Raw genomic sequence first — 22,129 nt, forward strand, 5'->3', positions numbered from 1 at the left:
AGGAGATGTTGGTCCAAGTGAATTATTAGGCAGTATAAGATGACCCCGAGTTTAAATAAGGGCTACTAAAACGCTCTTATAAGCTCGCACTCTTTTGAAATTGATTACCCATAAAATATACCACAACACTCAAAATAAACAGATCTAAACCAACAAATATGACAATACAGGCGTGGCTTGAACTCTAGAACCGCCAATATCATGGAATGTAATAATTATAAAAATTTACATCTCTTTTTAGAGGCAAATTACCTTAAGTTAAAAAAACAGATAAAGTCAACACATTCACAACCTCTGGCTTTGTAGCATGAAGAGCATTTCAACAAATTTAAAGAATTAAATAAGGTGAGACTGAATAATCTGAACAATGCCATGAAATGGAATGGAATGCAAATGAAGACTCGGTCGAAATCCACTGACAATGAACAGGACTGCAATGCAATGTAATGAATAACAAGAATTGAGTGGGGAGCGCTATGCTTCCCCGCTGTTTTGTTTTGTTCCCAACTTTCCACCACTCATACAGCTGTGAAATTAAATTAGAAAAAATCAAGCTCTAATAAGAACAACGGGCTTGCATGCAACCCAGCCCTTAAACGGAAACAATACCGGGTAATAATAGAAAGCTTCCCTTAACTTAAAAAATCTTCGAGCTTTATCCATTTGTAAATCTGGATATGAAGTTGGCTTTTGACAGCCTCATGCTTAGAAATCAATCATCACTGTAATGTGTAACAACTGCCTGTAAACTCGGCAATGGTGTTACAGCTAATAAAAGTTTTATGGGCAACAACAAACCTCGAACCCCAGACGTATGAGCTGGTAATATTGAGCAATGATTTGGCTGGCCCCTGCAGGGTACATGGTCATGACTTTAATTCAAAGATGTTTTGTCCAAGGGAAACATCCAAATATCCCATTGACCTAATAAATTGAAATGAAATACAGTGATCATCAACCAAGAAAATTTGTTTTAACCTTTGGAGAAGTTGAGGGTGAAGGTGGGTTGATTGACCCCCAAATAGTTGATGGGAAAGATAAGATCTTTTGGGAGGTCATGCTTTTCTCTCTAGATAACCCATCCGATTCCGGCATAGACGAGTCCATACTTTTGCCCGCTCACATTTATGCTCTTCACCAATGGAAGCCAAAAATCCCATTCCAAATCAGGATAGAGGAACGGTGCAATAAATCCACCGCTTGTCACGTCCACACATATGGGTGTGTCCCACCTGCAACCATTGGGCGCAATCAACGGTCATGACCACAATCACAATTTTCAGCCTGGTCAATCCTATTCAATGAGCAGGTAAATCGAAGGAGATCTGATGGCTCACCCTGTTTCCTTGTTTTTCTGTAGGAGGAGATCGTTCAACAACTTGACATTTTTGAACTCACCATTGTAAGTAGAACCCAAAATTGCTGCCACACAAATAGTGTTCTCTTCAACCATCTCAACAGCTTTGACGAGATCCATCACATAGTACCCTCTTTCAGTTTAACTTCTTTCAGCTCTACGTCAAAATATCGAGCAAATTTCTCCCAACAAACCTCCTGGACGAACTCTGTTATCAATGACTTATGTTTTTATGTTGCTGATGATTGACATGTTCCTATTCTTTACAACATGCACCTGTATTCATTGATGTTCTTTTAAGAATGCAATTTAACACATCACAAAAGTAAAAGGTCTTGGAAGGGTTCTTTGTCAAACCCGGACCTGGATCATGGCTAAAGCTTTCTCATTTTTTTTCCTAGCTAGGGTTTGGAGAGTTTGACTTGTACCAACTTGTGATAAGCTATTGGTATGTATTGTAGTTCAAATTTAACACTTCAATTAGCTTTTCTATTTCAAAGTTTGTTCTTGCATGTGTTATCTATTATTAGAGTAGTGTGCATATCCCAAGGGAGGTATAGATCCCAAGGAAGAATGTGCATGCATGCATGCCACAAAGATCCTCAAATTGGGACACACTATTTCTAACACTTCTATCCATGTATGAGGGTGCACAAGCAGATTAAATTAGGGTTAGGGTTTGATTGAGACAATTTGGGCACTTCATGCATGTGACCAAATACATTGTATCTTCCATTTGTCTCTTGTTCTATAAAAGAGACATAAGCTCACCAATGTGTTGGTTGGCGAGTTTTAGTTTTGAGTTACATCAATTTAACTATTTTTCTTTCAAAAAATAGAAGATAGATACACCATTGAGTGTTCCACATTGTGTATTTGCTCTTTGTAATTTCCAGCAGTGTGTGTTTGTACATTAATGTCTTTAGAGATTGTTATTTTGATTGAGATCTTTAGTTTATAGGCTACATAGGTTTATGTTAACTTATCTAAGTGCAGAATCTACTTACCATGGTAAAAAATTTAACAAGTATATCATTCTCTTAACATTTTTTTCTTTTTGGAAGGAGGTTGGAGGGTGTTTTTTTTCCTTTTGATGGGAGGGTATAGGGTGAGTGAGTTTGAGGTTTTGGATCATACATAATTAAGGTTAAAAATGAATAAAGAAAAATCATAAAAGAACAAATTGTTGATGTTTGTAGCAGCGGACAGATATTTCTGCATTGGCTAGGTGTCAAGCATGCAGGAATCGTCTAAAGCTTCCCTAGGAAACTTGCTCAATTTATTGAGGAAGTTGTTTTTATGATTTAGCTTAAGTCTAACATAAGAAAAGCACATTAATTAAGTTAATTAATTAATGTTGGCTATTGAGCTAGGAAATCTAAGGGAATGTAATTTTAATTACATTAGTGAATTTGTTTTAATCTCAATAGTTAATCTCAAATACCATTCATCACTTTGGACATTTGGGTTAGGGATTTAGCTTAATGAGAAAATGTAAAAGCAAGCCTAAGGAGTGGAGAAAGACATAACAATTGACAGAGATTGAGACAGTGATTTTCTCAGGAGCTGAAGAGAAAAGAGGTGTCCAGCAGTGAGAGGAAAATTCTAGAGTAGATTGAGTGGAGGCTCTTCAGCAAGGAGGCCATACTAATTTCTGAGTAGAAGTTTTGCAGGGGCTGTACAAGGAGAGCCGAGGTCACACATGCCATGCGGGTTTAGTTTCAGCAGGCCGCACGTGTGAAAGAGAGGTTGTGCACAGGCTGTACATACTACAGCACTTCTGCAAATTAGATTTCTTAGGGGCATATTTGCCAGGTTTATTTGCTGTAATAATTTTTGTAATTTTCTTTGTGGGCCAATTTCCCAGTAAGGGAGCCTCACTGTTCAAATAATTAAAAGTCAAGATCAGTTGGAGAAGAATTTTCTGTGTGAAAGATGTCCTGTATTTTGCTTCTGCTATTTCATTTCTGAGTTAAAAATCCTAGTGTATTTTATTCAGTAATTGCAGAAAAAAAAAATTCGGGTTATAAAAATTACTAGGAATTATAATCAGATCTGGAATCTAGAAATTAACATCCATCAATGCCTTGGTACACCAGTGACGTGGATGGAGAGTTGAACTGTCCAACAAGGTTCCTTCTCATTGTGCTTTGCCCCACCCAAATGGCATATTAAATAGGGGTGAGGCCAAGTCCAAGTCCAATTGAATTTGGTGGAACAGATACCCCTGATACCTGATAACTAAGCCAAAGAAAGTTGAGGTTATGATGTGCAACCGCTCATGGTGTCTTTTGGAAGCACTTCCAACAACAAAAAAATTAAGAAAGAGATATGCTTTGGCATCCTTTCTATGTCAAAGGAGAAGGAAAGTGGCATATGCAATGCCTATCAATATGCAAAGTACAATTAGAATCATCATATCTATCAGACAACATACAAACATAATCCTCAATGCAAGTAGTTATGCTACAAGATGCACAAAGGCCTGAAATCAAGAATAAGGAGTCACATCTTTAGATATAGCCAGAAGATGAAACAAAGCCTACTGGCGGTGCTGTATGCTTATCCAAAGTATGGACTCTGTAAGAGACTTGCTCAAGGGTCACTTCCTTTCTAAGTTTGCACTATAGTATAAATGAACCAAAGCCTGCAGGGATGAAACATATGCTTAAGGCTTAAACAAAGTACGCGCTCTATCAGAGAGTTGCTGACAAATCCTGGAAAGGTTCACAACTTCACAATCCTCCAATCTGTGATCCCCCTTCCTAGTTATTAGCATAGCACGCAATCTGCACAGGAGCACAGTAACACTGTATCCTTTTTTGTTTTCGTCTCCTTTTGATGGCAGGTTATATGGTGAATCTGATGTTCTAGATAGTACATGATTAATTGTAAATATGCAAAAAGAAAATTTTAAAATAATGAAAGTAATACATGCGTATTCCATAACAAGCTAGCTCCAAATTTGAATAGCCACCATTTACTATTGGATTCAATAAACAGGCTCGGTACATGCTAGCAAGGACTACTGATAGCCTTCTAATCTCTAGAACATAATGAACAACAATGCCATAATTTTCTAGCACAATCATAAAAAGAAAAGTAAAGTTATCGACAAATAAATGAATTTGCCCATACTTCAGAAGCATTGTGAAATATCACTAGAAATAAGTAGAAACTTCGCATAGCAGGACATCTAATTGGAGTTTCAAGGATGAGGCTATAAAGCCCTCAACTGCAAATACGAACCGAAAACATAGAAGATTTGAAGTCAAAGGTAACTATAAAGAAGATATCAAATGTATGAATAACAACTTCTTACAAGATTAGGAATCTTCTCGGATTGATCCCTTGAGTTTTTTAGAGTCCAACCACCATCAGCACCCACATCCAGAATCCCCGAAAAGTTCCTAACAGCAATAATAGATAATTCTCTGCATAAATTAAAAAAACTTATGTTAGCTCGAGTCTGACAAACAGACTTTCTAAAAGTTTGGAGAAAGCATGACACTTATTAATACATCCTAATCAATTCTATACGCATTACTTGCGCTTGAATGGTAGATGCATTTCTCGTATACCCCAAAAACCTGTAGCCCAATTTCTCCTTCTGTTCTTGTTTCCCATATCATGTTTATGATAATATAGACGCTATGAGGTGCAATCTTATATATACACACAGATCAAAACCCTGATTAAATTATGATTAAACTCATTTTCCAATTTTTATTCTAAGCGAAGAGGACATAAAATCAGGCAGGTACAAAAGAATGTTAAAAAATAAAATATAAACATAATGTGTGTCGGTATTCAAGAGTTCACAGCAGAAATTGTCAGTTACTCTTGAAATCTAGATCTGCATAAGGGTTTCAAATTTATGTTACCTTGAGTCTGACAAACAGACTTTCTAAAAGTTTGGAGAAAGAATGACACTTATTAATACATCCCAATCAATTCTATACGCATTACTTGCGCTTGAATGGTAGATGCATTTCTCGTATACCCCAAAAACCTGTAGCCCAATTTCTCCTTCTGTTCTTATTTCCCATATCATGTTTATGATAATATAGATGCTATGAGGTGCAATGTTATATATACACATGGATCAAACCCCTGATTAAATTATGATTAAACTCTTTTTTCAATTTTTATTCTAAGCGAAGAGGACATAAAACCAGGCAGGTACAAAAGACTGTTAAAAAATAAAATATAAACATAATGTGTGTCGGTATTCAAGAGTTCACATCAGAAATTGTCAGTTACTCTTGAAATCTAGATTTGCATAAGGGTTTCAAACTTATGTTACCTTGAGTCTGACAAACAGACTTTCTAAAAGTTTGGAGAAAGCATGACACTTATTAATACATCCTAATCAATTCTATACGCATTACTTGTGCTCGAATGGTAGATGCATTTCTCGTATACCCCAAAAACCTGTAGCCCAATTTCTCCTTCTGTTCTTGTTTCCCATATCATGTTTATGATAATATAGACGCTATGAGGTGCAATGTTATATATACACACGGATCAAACCCCTGATTAAATTATGATTAAACTCATTTTTCAATTTTTATTCTAAGCGAAGAGGACATAAAACCAGGCAGATACAAAAGAATGTTAAAAAATAAAATATAAACATAATGTGTGTCGGTATTCAAGAGTTCACAGCAGAAATTGTCAGTTACTCTTGAAATCTAGATCTGCATAAGGGTTTCAACTTAACAGGTCTCCTCCCTGTATGTGTATATATGTATACTTTGTTAAATTGTGTACACTTTGTTAGATCGAGTACAGAGAAGTGAAAGTCACAAGAAATCAAAAGCAATAACATTTCAAAAGCAGAGTAATGCGAACAATAGAAACGAAATTCCACACGATATTGAGGTACCTTTTGGTGAGAAGGACTATATCAATGCTTTGTCGAGCCCCACTTGCTATGTCTGGAATTTGAAGTGCCTAAAACGCCTTCCCACCATAGATTTTCTCAAGTCTGAGCTTCAAGTAAAAAATTACATAATAACTCAATCAATCCAAACAAACTACGTAATTAATCAGTCCTTGGAAAAAGCAAAGCAGTAGAATGGGGGTGAAGGAAGTAAGGAAGACGTACCGAGGCAAGGATTCCTGAACATATCTTGAAGCAAGAGTTGAATGAACCGATCCATCCGTATCAGCCGCAGCGCTGCTCAAAGCCATTTTTGGCTGAAATCTGAATATCCAAGGGCGGATCTTCAACAGGCTCTTATTACACAGCGGCTTCAACCAGTATGTCGTCGATTGCAGGAAAACTGCGGAGCGGAATCGAATGTGGGAGTATGGTGTTTAAAGGAGGCTTTGACAAAGGGCGAGCTTGTTCACGGAGCTACGGTTGCTTCTGTTTGTAACATGTTCCTATAGTTCCATAATAGGAAATGATAGTGCTTCATGGCGGCATGGGATTGAAGATTTTTCCACAGGGAAAAGGGCGGGCTTTTTTTATTTTCTGCCTAGAATCTTTTCTCGTGAGCTTTAGTGCTTTTTTGATTTTCTGTTTTCTTGATTTTCTGATGTTTCCTTTTCTGGGTCAGATCAACGGTTGAAAGTGTCTCAGGTGATCAAACGGAGCAGAGTAAAAGTGTTGACTAAGAAGTTGATGCATAGGAAGGCCTATCGGCCTAAATATATAAATTGTAATATATGTGTTTTCTTATACGTAGGTTTTAAATTATATAATGGAATAAGAAAGGAGAAAAGAAATAAGTAAGGGAAAAAAATGTGTAATTTCTCATCAAATTAAAAGAAAAAGGTAGATAAATAAAAGTAGATAAATGGGAATTTATTAAGAAAAAGGTAGATAAATAAGAGTAGATAAATAGGAATTTATTAAGGAATAATATAAGGTTTAGAATAAATTTAAAATTTTGAATGAATGAGATATTCTTATTTTTTATTTTAATGAATGGTGTTATATTAAATAAATGTAAATGTAATTTAGATATATAAATTAGAATAAGGTTTAATTTTTATTAAGGAAATTTGTTTTGTATAAAAGTGGAAAAGAACAAATAATGTTATTCATTAATATTTCTTTTATTATACTACTTTTTAAATGAGGGGAATGAGTTAGATGTAACCATTTTAGAGGAAAATTTTAAGAATAGGTTAATTATAACTTAAAATTAGGTGGTGGTTTATATTCTTTATGTTCACTATGGGTTAAGTCATGATCATGTCTAATTGCTTAAATTTTATTGATACACTATGGTACTATGTATGAGGTTATGGTTTCAATTATTTGTTATGCCAACATATGGATGATGAAGTATAATGTTGTGATGATGTTTCATGGTGTGATGGTATAATTGGACATAATTTTGACGAGAGGGTAATGATGCATATGTGGTGCTTATTTATTTATTTTGTTATGGTAATGATGTTGTATGCTTATGATGAATATGATATGCATAGGTATTATGATGTTATGTTGAGGTATATTGACATGTGATTCATTTATTATGTGATGATATGTCTTTGATGTTGAATGTTGATGTTAGAGCTTAGCAGGATATTATGATGTGAAGCTTGTTGAAGTTGTATGTAGATTTATGACATGCATAATTTTGTGATAACAATGATGTTATCTTCTCATGATGACATGCAATGCATGGCATGTGGATTATTTTCAATGATACTATGATGTTATAACTAATGCATTGGATGCATGTTGAGATGTGGTGATTGAAAAGAAATCCACAAATGGGCCGAGAGGGCCATTTTATTTGATGATCTCATAGGAGCACATACCTGTGAAGGAAAATATGTAACACCATATGGGTTGGGGACAAACTCAATCAACACTACATATGTCAGTGGTTCCTTTCTCTTATATAGCTCTTGATGGATAGCTCTTGAGGGGCTATGGGACTATCTAGAGGAGGCGAAGTGCTTGATATTGTAGATTAGGTGCCTGGTATTGGATTGGGATGTCAAAGTCTGTTGAGGGGTGTAAGGAATTCGATGCATGGGGCTGTGCACCTTAGTAGTAGTGGAGGGAGTGCGCCAGCCTTGCGAGATGCCTGTAGTCATTGGGTACTGTACCGGATGCTTGCCTTGGGGCAGATGAGGTCTAAGTCAGGCATGAGCCTTGGGGCCAGCCTTGGACTAAGATACAAACCGATGAGGCTTACGCCAGGTTCCGAAAGTTGGAAAAAGGACAGAGATTCCTTGAGATTTCCCCAATGTTGTGAAAACTTTCAATCCCTGTTGGTTATACTAGTTCAGCAGAGGGTGTAGGGCAAACATGAAGTAATAAATAACTAAATAAATAAAATGTTAAATGATTCAATTTAACTTCGGGACGAAGTTCCTTAAAGAGGGGGAGTATGTAATGTCCCCTAATAATAATAATAATAATAAGTAATATAATATAATATTAAAATATAAGCAAATAAATAATAAAAGATAAAGAAAAGATAATAATAATAGTAAATAGATAATAAATAAGGAAGAAATATAACAATAACAAATAAATAAAATAGTAAAGTTATATAGATATATATATATATATATATATATATATATATATATATATATATATATATATATATATATATATATATATATATATATATATATATATTGTAACAATAAGTAAAGTTAACAAAAAGTAAGATAAAATAATAAAGAGTTAACTAAGAGAACTAAAAAAATAGTAAAAATAAGTAAAGTTATCAAAAAGTAAAAAATGGATAAAATAAGAAATAAATAAATTAAGAGAAAATTTAACTTAAATAAAACTTAAAATAAAAGTTGCATGTTGACACATGGAATGTGTGCATGCAGTTCCCTTTTCAATGTTTGGTCTACTTAAAAGATAATGAGGAAGATGAGAGATCATTCCTTCATCCATTCTCTTTAGAGAAAAGTGTTGTGAGACAAAGGATTCCCTAGAAGTAGTACGTTGATTCAGGGCTCGGGGGTGGCTAGTTGTAGAAAAAATTTGTGCAATTGAGCCTACAGTTGGGTGAAGAGTCATCCCCAAAACCTTGTTGCAGTTAGCAAGATTTAAATAGCGTTCAACTCTGGAATTACAAGTAAGGAATATCATCATTGCAAGTAAGTTGTCTTTGCTCCTACTTCTCAAAAATTCTATGCCAATTAGTTGAATAGAGGTGTGTTGATTGTGAAACGCATAATTGATCTAATTAGTTGCATGTTTTAATTTCGGGGTTGTTACATTGTTTATTTCCTGCTTCACCTTGAAGGTCCACCTCGAACCCACTATTGATTTATATGCTGGTCTTGGGACAACTTCCGAAACACTGTTCTCTGCAATGGATTTGTATTACTACACCCTTGCATCAACCCATACAGGTTGCTCTATTTCTTCCTCGAAATAGGATGGTTCAATCTCTATAAGCTGAGTCATAAAAGCCATGTAACTAGTGTACCTCTCAAGTGACCTCCTTTCCTTGTGCAAATTTGAAGGAGTTCCCACATTCTCCCTCGCATCCTACACAAGTCTATCAACTTCCTGAGTTATTTTTCTACCTTCTCTGGATGGTTCTTCTTCAGTGAATGTCTCCACTCTCTACTGCTCTTATTTGGGTGGGATCTAAAGCTCCCTATCAAGTGAGCACCACATCAATTTTTCCTCATCAAAATTTACATCCCTTCACACAACTATCATTCAGAAGGATGGAAAGTACCACAGTAGTTGTGAGGTGTTTTTGTGTAACCCAAAAATACCCCCAATTATATAATCAGCTCAAGCTTATTCCTTGATTCTTTCTAGACATGGCAGTAAATAGAGGCTCTAAAAATATTAAAGTGCGACACATCTGGTTTTCTTCTCGAGCAATTCTCCTCTGGTGTAATAATTCCAAGAATCCGATTAGGACTTTGGTTCTACAAAAATATTGTTGTATTGCATGACTCAACCCAAAAATGTAGAGGTACGCTTGGTCATGCAACATCACCCTCTTTTCTCCTACAATGTTATGGTTCTTTCTCTCAAGAACCTCATTCTGATGTGGGTTTTGGGGTGTTGTAAAATTTCGGCAAATTCCTTCTTTCGAATAGAAATTTGTAAATTCATTCGACACATAATCACCTCCACTATCGCACATGAGAGTCTTCACCTTCTTGTTGGTTTATTTCTCAATCAGTGTCTTGAATTCTACAAGCCTGGAGAATGTCTCATATTTGTTCTGCATGAAGAAGACCTGACACTTCTGTGAGAAGTTATCAATAAAAATGATAAAATATTTGTGTTTGGTAGTTGAAGCTATCGAGAAATATCTACACGCATCAAAGTTGATCCTTTCTTGGACTATGTACGCTTTGTTGTCCCGATCATGGAGTTTAGATTTTATGTACTTCCCCAAGGTACATCCTTTGCATACGTCATGTTGCTCAAGTGTTCCTTTAAAGAGGCTAGTGGTTATTTGTTGTATAATATTCAAGGTTCCATCATGCAAATGGCCAAGTCTTTTGTGCCAAATTTCACCTCTCTACTGGTTATGCGTCTTAGAAGTTCTTTTCCTTTACTGAAGATCACATCATAACCATTGTCTTCTAAAATTGCAACAGAAATGAGATTTTTCTTTACGCCTAGAACAAACATGACATCCTTGAGCCTAAGAGAGGAGCACAACTCCCTCTAAAAGGTGACTATACCGATACTGGTCGTTTTTTACCTTTCGTCATTCCCTGGCTTGATTTGCATCTGGAGATCTTTCTCCTCGAGGCCATTGAAAAAATATATACACCATGTCATGTGGAATTATGCACTTGAATCCAAGTACCACATGCTCCCCATCACTTTGTTGGAAATGCATGTGATAATGGTAAATTAAAGCTCGACCAATGAAGCCAAGGCTTCACTTGCTACTCCTCCTAAGGTCTTCTTGCTTTCCTTTTTCTGTGGGAACTTCATGGCATAGTGCTTGTATTCATGACAATGGAAGCATTTAAATTCTTGACAATTCTTTCTTCTTTGCCCCTTAATTGGATTCTCGTTTGGTTTGAGATTTATTCACCTTTCCCTTCTATCCCTTTCCAACCAATTCAAAGCTTTCTTCATCCTTTCCCTTGGATGAGGTCCCATCTCTGGTATTCTGCCTTATTTCCTCTTGTACCAAATTTTACCATAAGTGTTCCCAATTCATTAGTTTCTCCCTCCCATTCATTGAATCTTGATAGCTATGCGAACTCTTGGGAAGGCCCAAAAGGGTTATGCTTACCAAGTCATCCTTTCAAAAAATAACACCAACTCTTGCGAGTTCATCACAAAATTGTGTGAACCTCCTCATATATTGTAGAATAAAGACATTCTTCTACATCTTGATACCTAAGTTTACCCTTGAATACCAACTTTCTCTAGTCACTACTATTCTGGAATAGGTTTGTCAGTGCCTACCATATTGCATAAGGATTTTATTTCACATGGAGATTGGTGACAATGTGGTCCCATACTCCCTTCAATATTATTCTCTACACCGTGGATACCCGTTTCTTCCACTAAGAAAGGTTCTGGGCATCAAATTCCGTTGTTTTTGTAACATCTTTCTTGATGTATTCTAGTAATTCGTTTTCATCAAATACCACCTCTATGCGATCCCTCCATGCAATGAAATTAGAGTTTCCTTCAAAAGCATACTCTAGCCTCAACCCATTAAAGCTCATCTTCTTAGCTCTTAAGAGATCCTGCTACACTGAACTGCAAATTCGAACCTCTTAAGAAAAAACTTCAAAATTCCTTCTCTAATGTGAATCGTGCTATGGTGCAATGTTGAAATTATGGTGTATATTTGCAACTACTCATAAAGTTTTTTAAAAATCACACGACACAAACCTACTCTACTACTTTGCTGAAGTTAATTCACAATTTAGAAAACAGATAAGACCTGCAATAAGGAATAAAACACATGCACACAATACTTTTCTTGGGGAAAACAATCTGTTGAATACCCCAATGCCTTCTTACATTAATTTCATGAATATAGATGTATTAGATTTTCTCAACGGAGCACAACCTATAACTAAACAACCTATCTCTCTACTCACTGAGAAGATCAGACCCATACTTTGTCAATTTTTGCCTCTGCTTGAGCCCTTATTTCCTTGGGCAGTTACTTGAGAATTTTGGCCCTTATTATTTAGGAATTTTGCCAAAATGAATTGTGCAATTCCTAAGTTTGATCATCTGACAACATGCAACACCTGTATGCTCAAGGCTAGTCTACAATTGATGTTAGACTACCTTAGAATCTCCACCATAGCTGGGGAACTCGAATTATTTGCATTCACTATCAATTTTGGGTTGATTGATCAATTAAATAGATGATCACTGAGTTTGACTGAAGTCCCACTACACAACTGACCTTCCACTAGTTCCGCAATAGTTAGAACTAGTTTAACTAAAAAAAACTTAAGATAATTGACTTTGATTGCTACAAGTTAGCAATCAAACACACTTCATTGAACTCTAACTCCTCCAGCTCATTTTTACAAAGTAAATTGGGTGACACAAGCCATGCCATCCAAGTCAATTGTATCCAAGTTGCCTACTGATGTGTAAATTCAAATTTTCTCAATTTAATCAAAGAAAAATCAAATTGAGAATCTCTTGGTGCATTTTTCAACAATCCTTTAAATGAATCTAATCCATGTTTCCAATAATAGTTAGGATTCCCAGCACAAAAATGTGTTGATAACAACAACCAATGGATATAATTAGCATTCAAAATAAACAAAATAGTCAAAACACACATATTAAAATGCAATCGATCAAAACCCCGAAAAGTACTCCAACTATGTTACTACCTATCCACATTCATTGAAAGTGCCTTCATCACTCCTCTCATGAAGCACATCTCTGTTGTCAGCCTCCATTTCCCTAAATCCCATCAGATTCTCAGCCTCCATCACCATAAATCCAATCAATTGTTGCCAGCCTCCATCACTCTGCTTCCAGAAGAACACATGAATAGTGTAAAAACAGACCCCTGATCCTTTACCTTTACCATTTTCACTAGCACCTCATATTGAAAATATTAAGACAAAAGGTTTATTTTGTCTTAGAAAAATATCTCAAAAGTCCCCTCCATGTAGTAGTGTTGAATGCAACGACAAACAAGTTGATCGAAGGGAAATAAGAGTAATTAATGTCCGGGAAACCTTTCCAAGGAAAGCTGTCACGTTCTTTAGAGTCGGCTACCCCTGCAAAATGAAGAGGCCAACAAATCATTGTCTTTATATAAGATAACGTGAATGGAAGTGAAATAAAAATGTTGGTATAGGCACGAGACAGTAGTAGCCTGTAAGTTGATAGACTTAGGGCACACTGTGAGAGTCAATTTTGTAGTTGTTAGATAATAATTTCTTAAATTGATATGTTTTTGTCTTAAATGGGTTTTTTCCATTATCTTAAATATAAAGTTGTCTTAAAATACTTTTTCTCAAACTATTTTTGTCTAAAATATAATGTTTTGTCTTAAAATAATTTTGTCTTAAACTATTTGTGTCCTAAATATAAAGATTTGTCTTAAAATATTTTTGTCTCAAATTGTTTTTGTCTTAAAATGTTTTTGTCTTAAACCATTTTTGTCTTAAATATAAAGGTTTGTCTTAAAATATTTTTGTCTTAAACTATTTTTGTCTCAAATTATTTTTTTCTTAAATTTTATATTTAAGATGATTCAATTGATATTAAAATTTAATGTAAAATAACTAAAATAAAAAGTGACTTTTTAAGATAAAAGATTTATTTTGTCTTTAAAAAATGTCTTAAAAGTGCCCTTAGTGTAGTAGTGCATATTAGCAAATGTGCTTAATATATGCCATTAAGCATCAATGGCATGGATTTAATATTGATATTAATAAATATATAATTATAATAATATAATAATTATTATTCTTATAATATAAAATATTATTATCATTATATTATAATTATGATAATACTTACAACAATTATAATGGCAATTTATAATATATCTTATTATATTATAATAATATGATAGTATTATTGATATTATCAATAATATAATTAATCGAAGGGATTATTGATATTATTAACCAAATGGATTATTAATATTATAAACCGTAGGGAATAATATAAACCCAAAGGATTAATATTATAAACCAAATGGATTATTAACCCAAGGGATTAATAACCCCGGATGCGGGTGTTAGCACGTCTGGCAGGGAAAGGCCACATTCCAAACATGTGCCGCCTCGTGTTCAATTAAGGTATTCATCGCCCCCTGCCGCCGAGGAATGAAGAACAGAGACGCGAGCTCAGTGCATTCAATGCAACATAAGGTGAAGTGCTGTGGTTGCAGAGAGCAGTTATGGAGGGCAGTTATCGAGAGAATTTTGAAAGGTTTAAGATGGGCGAAGGATTGTTGCAGGTCCATTCGCAATGTAAGGTTCACGCAGTGCAGGTTCTTGTGGGCAATCTTCTCCTTCAGGCTTCAGCTCCTGCTGTCACAGACAGCCATCAAGAAGCCAAGGGACATCTCGAGTTCGAATTCCCTGTTGGTTGCTGTTTATGTGCTATTAAGCTTCGTCCCAGATCTGTTGGGAGGGGTCTCAATTACGTGGGGGGGCGACTCAAGCAGGGTAAATCTTCATCTGACGCTCTGCTCCACGCCACCAGCATCACGGCAAATATGGTCAGACCAAGGCAAAGGTTGCTCAGTCGGCGAGGCTCCACTCGTGGAGGTTCTTCGCGCCACCCCGCTGCGGAATCCCACCATCACTGCTGCTGTTGTTACTGCCACAGAAGGGCAGGGGCCACTCCCATACAGGTTAGTCAATTTATGGATACGGGCAGTCCCAGTGCTGGACCGCCCCCTCTGCCAGCATTTGGAACTGCCATTTTCACCCTCAGCAGCTCGAGGGATAATGCCCGCATCAATGCACACATCTCGGTCCTATTCATTGAGGACTCTCAGGAGGATGAAGGCGGTTCAGGCAGCAAGGAGGCGCTCCCAGATGAGCAACCGGAAATTGTTGAGGAAGAGCCAGAGGGAGTACCTGAGCAGACTCCCATCCAACCTCAGGAGAAGGAGGCATCGACCTCCAAGAAGTCCGCAGCGGAAGAGTGGGAAGGCTTCCGTAAAGGCCACGGGTGGTATAGAATTCTCGAGGAGAAGCCAAAGGATTAGCATCCAGCGGCACGCTCCGTCATCCTCCTCTTTTTCTCAGGTCCGGTATAAGTCTTTAGTCTCCGTCTGCATCTGGTATAGGCCAAATGTTTCTGTCTGGGTCTCTCTAGTTCATATATATGTTTATTTCTGCCATAGTCCTACTAGCAGGACTCGTAATTATGCTGTCATAGGTCCTCTGTCGCCCCTGCGAGGGAAAAATCTTTGTTTCTGTTCCGAAGCCCCTGCGTGGGATGTTTTTGCATGGTCTGATTACAATTTTGTGTTATGTCATGGGTTAGAAGAGGTTATGTCTGGTAATGCTACCCCTGCGAGGGCTAATACTGAGTTGCGAACTGCTAACCCAAAGCGCCACAGTCGGCCTTGGGCAACCTAACTTTCTGATTGTAATGTTTTCCTGTACATAATATAATAGAATAGTATAGCTTTAACGAGAAAAAAAAAAAACCCAAGGGATTAATAAATCCAAAGAATTTACATTATAAATCCACTGGATTTATATTAAACCATATTAATAACATTATATAACACTAGGAATATGAACCCTCAGATTAATAAACCCAAGGGATAAATTTTATAAACCCAAGGGATATAAACTATAAGGTAAATATTATGAACCTTAAAATAAGCATTAAACACTAAGATTAATACTAAAAGCCGGGATTATAAACCCAAGGGAATAAAAGTAAACCCTAGGATTAATATTGAACCCTCGAAATATAAACCCTAAGATAAATAAACCCATGGGATTAATACTAAACTGTAATATTAATATTATAAAACCTAGGCTTAAGTTTAAAAACTAGGAATATAAATGCTCTAATTAATATTAGAAACCATGCAATCAATATTATAAACCCAAGGGATTGATAAATCTATTCGATTAATATAAAAAACCTAAGGGATTATAAACCCAAAGGATTAATACTATAAATCCAAGGGATTAGTAAAACCAAGGGATTAATTTTATGAACCCAATAGACTATAAACCTAGAGGAATAATATTAAATCCAAGGGATTAATATTATAAACTCAAGGGATTCAGAAACCCCAAGGATTACTATTAAAAGCCCAACAGATTAAAAATCCCAATGGCTTAATATTAAAAACATAAGGGATTAATAGTATAAATCCAAGTGATAAATAAATGCGAGGGATAATATCATAAACCCATTGGAATAATATTAAAAACTTAAGAATAATATTCAACTATAGATATATAAACTCTAAGACTAATAAACCCAATGGATTAAAAATTAAACCTATGATTAATATTATAAACCCTAATATTACAAATTATAAATCCATTATTAAACTTTAATATTATAAACTCAGTATTAAAAGAACTTAATATTTTTGAATGCAAGTTTTGCAATATAACAATGTGACATTGAATAAATTGGAATGTAATGTAATATTGTGACAATGATTGTTAGAATTATTTTAATGTTGAGACAATAGATACATTTTGTACCATTCCAATGTCACATTGTTAAGCCCTTGATATTATAAACTCAAGGGATTAATATTATAAACCTAAGTGATTAATACTATAAACCCAAGCGATATAAACCACAATAAATATATTATAAGCCCTAAATAAACTTTAAGTCCTAATATTAGAATTATAAAACTTACCATTAATATTATAAACCTGAGGGATTAATATTAAAAACCAATAGATTATGAACCCAATGAAATAACATTAAACCCTAGGATCAATATTAAATCCTATGAATATAAACCCTAAGATTAATAAACCCAAGGGATTAATATTAAAAATCATAAAATTAAACTTTAGAAATAATATTAAACCCTAGGGAATATAAACACTAAGATTAATATTATAAAGCATAGAACCAATATTATAAACCGAAGGGATTAGTACTATAAATCCAAGGGATTAGTAAACACAAGGGGTTATATTATGAAACTAATGGATTATAAACCTAGGGGAATAAAATTAAAACTAAGGGATTAATATTATAAATCCAAGGGATTAATATGAAAATCCCAAGGGACTAATAAACCCAAGTTTATTAATGTAATAATACGAAAACAAATAAATTGCAATGTAATGTAATATTGTGACAATGATTGTTAGATTGATTTTCATATTGAGACAATGTTTGTCACAATGTCATTTTGGATACATTTTTGTACCATTCTAATGTCACAGTAATAAACCCTAATATAAAACCATAACGTTATGGAGCCCAATGTAAAATACCCTAAGATCAATATAATACACCCTAATATTAAATCACATTATTATAAATTATAAAACCAACATTAAACCCTAATATTCTAAACCCAATATTAATAAACCTAATGTTATAGCCCCTAGTATTAAACCCTAATTTTATTCTGTCACAGTGTGATGTTCAATAAATTGCAATGTAATGTAACATTGTGACAATGAATGGTTGTTGCATTAAGAAAATGTTTGTCACAATGCGATGTTCGATACATTTTTGTACCATTCCAATGTCACAATATTAAACCCTAAAATAAACCCCAAGATTAATATTATAAACCCTAATATTAAACCACATTATTATAAATTATAAACCCAATATTAAAAACCCTAATATTAAACCTCAATTTTTTTATGTCACATTATAATGTTTAATAAATTGCAATGTACTATAAGACTATGACAATGATTGACTCATGCAATGAGACAATTGAGACAATCTTTGTCACAATATGACATTGGACACATTTCTGTAATAATATAAACGTAATGTTAAAAACCCTAATATTATTTTTGTAATAATTATAAACCCAATATTAAAAACCCTAATGTTATAAATCCCAATATTAAACCCCAATTTTGTAATGTCAATTAGATATATTTTTGTACCATTCCAATGTCACTACATTAAACCCTAATAAAAAACCCTAACATTATAAAATACTATAATAAACCCTAATATTATTATTATAAACCTAAATTAAATATATTCAATCGTGGGATTATAAACCCTAAGATTAATATTATAAACTTGAGGATTAATATTGTAAACTCTAACCATCCATTATAAGCCTACATGGTCAACCAATAATGAATCCAAGGGATTAATATTATAAAACCATGGGATTAGTATTGAAAACCCAAGAGATTAAGATTATAAAACCTTGGGATTAATATTATAAATCCTAGGGATTAATATTATAAACCGAGTAGGAAAATTATTATAAACCCTAAAATAAATATTATAAACCCCAATATTATAAGTTATAAACCAAATATCAAACTTTAACATTACAAAATCAATATTAAAATTCCCTAAGATTAAAAACCTAGTATTAAACCCAAGTTTCGTAATGTAACAATGCAACATTGAATAAATTGCAATGTAATGTAGCTTGAAACAATGATTATCAGATTGATGTTGTATTGACACAATGTTTGTCCAATGCGTTGTTGGATATATTTTTGTACGACTCCAATTTCATAGTATTAAACCCTAGTATAAAACCCTAACATATAAAACCCAATATAAAAAACCTCGATTAATTTCATAAACCCTCATAGTAAACCTCACTATTATAAATTATAAACCTAATAATAAACCCCAATATTATAAACTTAATATTTAAAACCCCATTGTTATAAAATCTAATATCAAACCCCAATTTTGTATTGTCACAATGTGATGTTCAATAAATTGCAATATAATGGAACCTTGTGACAAAGATTGATTGTTGCAATGAGATAATGTTTGTCACAATGCAACATTGGATATATTTTTTTACCATTCCACTATCACATCTTTAAACCCTAATACAAAACCCTAGAATTATAAAACACAATATAATAATCCCTAAGATTATTATTATAAATTCTAAATTAAATAAATTAAACCCTAGGATTAATATTATAATCCCCAATATCAGTATGGTTAACCCTAGCCATCCACTATAAGCCTCCATAGTGAATGAATAAATAATCTAAGCAATTAATATTATAAACCAATGAGATTAATATTATAAAGCCAAGGGATGAATAAAGAATACCCAAGAGATTAATATTATAAAGCCTAGGGATTAATATTATAAACCTTAGGAAAAATATCATAAACCCTAAGATCAATATTACAAACCCCAATATTATAAACTATAAACTTAATATCAAATTTTAATATTATAAACCAAATATTAAGAATCCCTAATATTATTATTATCTAATTTTAAGGTCATGGCCAAGCTAGACACCATATTGGTGTATGATACCCCCTTGTTTATGACAAGGGATCCACCTCCGTGTAGTAATTTGACTGCTAAGCCTACAAGGCATACATACTCTACCCCCTATGGTTTTGAGCTTGTGACCTCTTAAGAGGAAACACATGTTCTTAACCATTAGGCCCATTAAAAAACTAGTATTAAACCCAAATTTTATAATGTAACAATGTGGCATTGAATAAATTTCATTGTAATAGAACATGTGACAATGATTGTCATACTGGATATCATATTGACACAATGTTTGTCACAATGTGACATTTCATATATTTTTGTATGATTCCAATGACATAGTATTAAACCTAGTATAAAACCCTAATGTTAAAAAATCTAATATAAAAATCCTTAATATTAATTTTATAAACTTTAATTTTAAACCCCAATTTTGTAATGTCACAATGCAACGTTGAATAAATTACAATGTAATGTGACATTGTGACAATGATTGATTTTCGTATTGATATCATGTTTGTCGCAATACAATATTGGATAGATTTTTGTATTATTACACTATCAGAACATTAAACCCTAATACAAAACCCTAACATTCTAACATATAATACAATAATCCTTAAGGTTATTACTATAAATGCTATGATTATAAATCCTAAATTAGCTATATGAAAGCCTATGATTATAAACCCTAGGATTAATATTTTAAACCCCAAGATTAATATTGCTAAATGATCCACTATAAGCCTCCATGGTCATATGTGGCCATCCATTATGCTTCACTATAGGTCCCTTATAGATAGACCATAATTCCCGAGCTAGTTATGGTTCACCATGGTATTGTTGATTTTGATGCCGATGTTAGCTATAATTGGCCATATATTCTCTAGACTTAAATCAACAATCATTATGTCCATTAAAATTTTGACATTAAAATTAACAAGGTAATTTTTTAATGTGAAATTTAAACTATCATAGTCATGAGTATCTTTATTTGAATAGAAATCCTTGAATTTTTTTTTTATGTCTAAGGATCTTTAGTGGATATTTTTTTTTTTTTTTTTTTTATTAGGATGTGGTTCCTGCCTTACATGAAAATCCTCTCACTATCTAAGAACCTTTAGTGGATATATTTATTAAGTTTTGGTTCCTACCTTACATTTTCATTGAGAATTGAAAGGCTTGTCAAAATAATGCAATGCATACACCGATTTAAATATTGTTACTTGTTTTAATCTCTTTTATTGAAGACTAATAGGCATTATCTGTAACTGGAAAAATTATTGATTGAACTAGGGATGGTCCACCATACCATTTCAAACGAAACAAACTGTTCAAATAAAAAGCTAAAAATATTGATGTTTGAACAAGGTTGACCATGGTTGATCTTGATTAGGCTTGTTAGATCATAATTAATAATCATATACCGTCATTGGTCATTGTAGACCATGGTTGACCCTGGGTGACCTTGGTTGAACATTCTAACCATTTGACCTTTGATGATCTTGGCTAACCATGGTCTTTATTGACCATTATGGTTGTTTATGGTTGATCATGGATGCCCATTATCATTGATCATGGTTAACCATGGATGAACAAATTTGACCACATTTAACCATCTTAACCATGATGATATTAGTTTACTATGCTTGACCATGGTAGATCATGGTCGACTAAGGATGACCTTATATGAGTTTGGTTAACTATTTTAACCATGACAATTTTGGATTACTATGGTTAATCATGGTTGACTTTGGTTGACAATGGTTGATCATGATTTACCATGGTTTCTCATGGTTCCCGTGGGTGACCTTGGTTGACCATGGGTCACCATTATGGATCACCATTATGGTTCACCATGGTTGAACATGGTCAACCATGGTTGACCATATTATTTTTTTAATAATATTATGTTTTAAATAATATCAATACAAATGTTAATATTAACATTATATCATGTTTTTTAATAGTACAACATATTAAATGTTACTAATAATGTTATTAATAGCATCAATATTAATATAAAGTATGTAATGTAAGATTGCAACAATGTGTGTCACATAGCAAAATTGGTAATGTTTTTGTACCATTGTGACTTCACAATATTAACAGTAAGGTTGACCATTAATGACCATATTAAGTAAACTCTAAATATTCATAGTGTTAACAATAGGGTTGGACCATCATTGACTATTGTTAAATGTTATTAATAATGATACTAATAATGTTATTAAATGTTACTAATTATTGAATTGGTCATTGTTAAATGTTCCTAATAATGTCATTAACAAGATCAATATTAATATAAGGTGTCAATAAATATTTTTGTTATATTAATAATATACTGAAATAAAAATTAATGTAATATTGTTAAGGTAATAAATTATTAATACAATATTATTATAATTACTACTAA

The 22,129-nt window shown here is 33.7% G+C and overlaps 1 pseudogene; it reads right to left on the bottom strand.

Annotated features, from left to right (window-relative positions):
- Window positions 1–973: 973 nt before the first annotated feature.
- LOC149191003 (glutamate decarboxylase 1-like) lies at window positions 974–6,553 on the bottom strand (annotated as a pseudogene).
- Window positions 6,554–22,129: the final 15,576 nt, after the last annotated feature.

This window comes from Pinus tabuliformis, chromosome 3_1 (genome assembly GCF_031772625.1).
Source record: "Pinus tabuliformis cultivar Carrire ecotype Pingquan chromosome 3_1, CPIR1, whole genome shotgun sequence".
NCBI lineage: Eukaryota > Viridiplantae > Streptophyta > Pinopsida > Pinales > Pinaceae > Pinus > Pinus tabuliformis.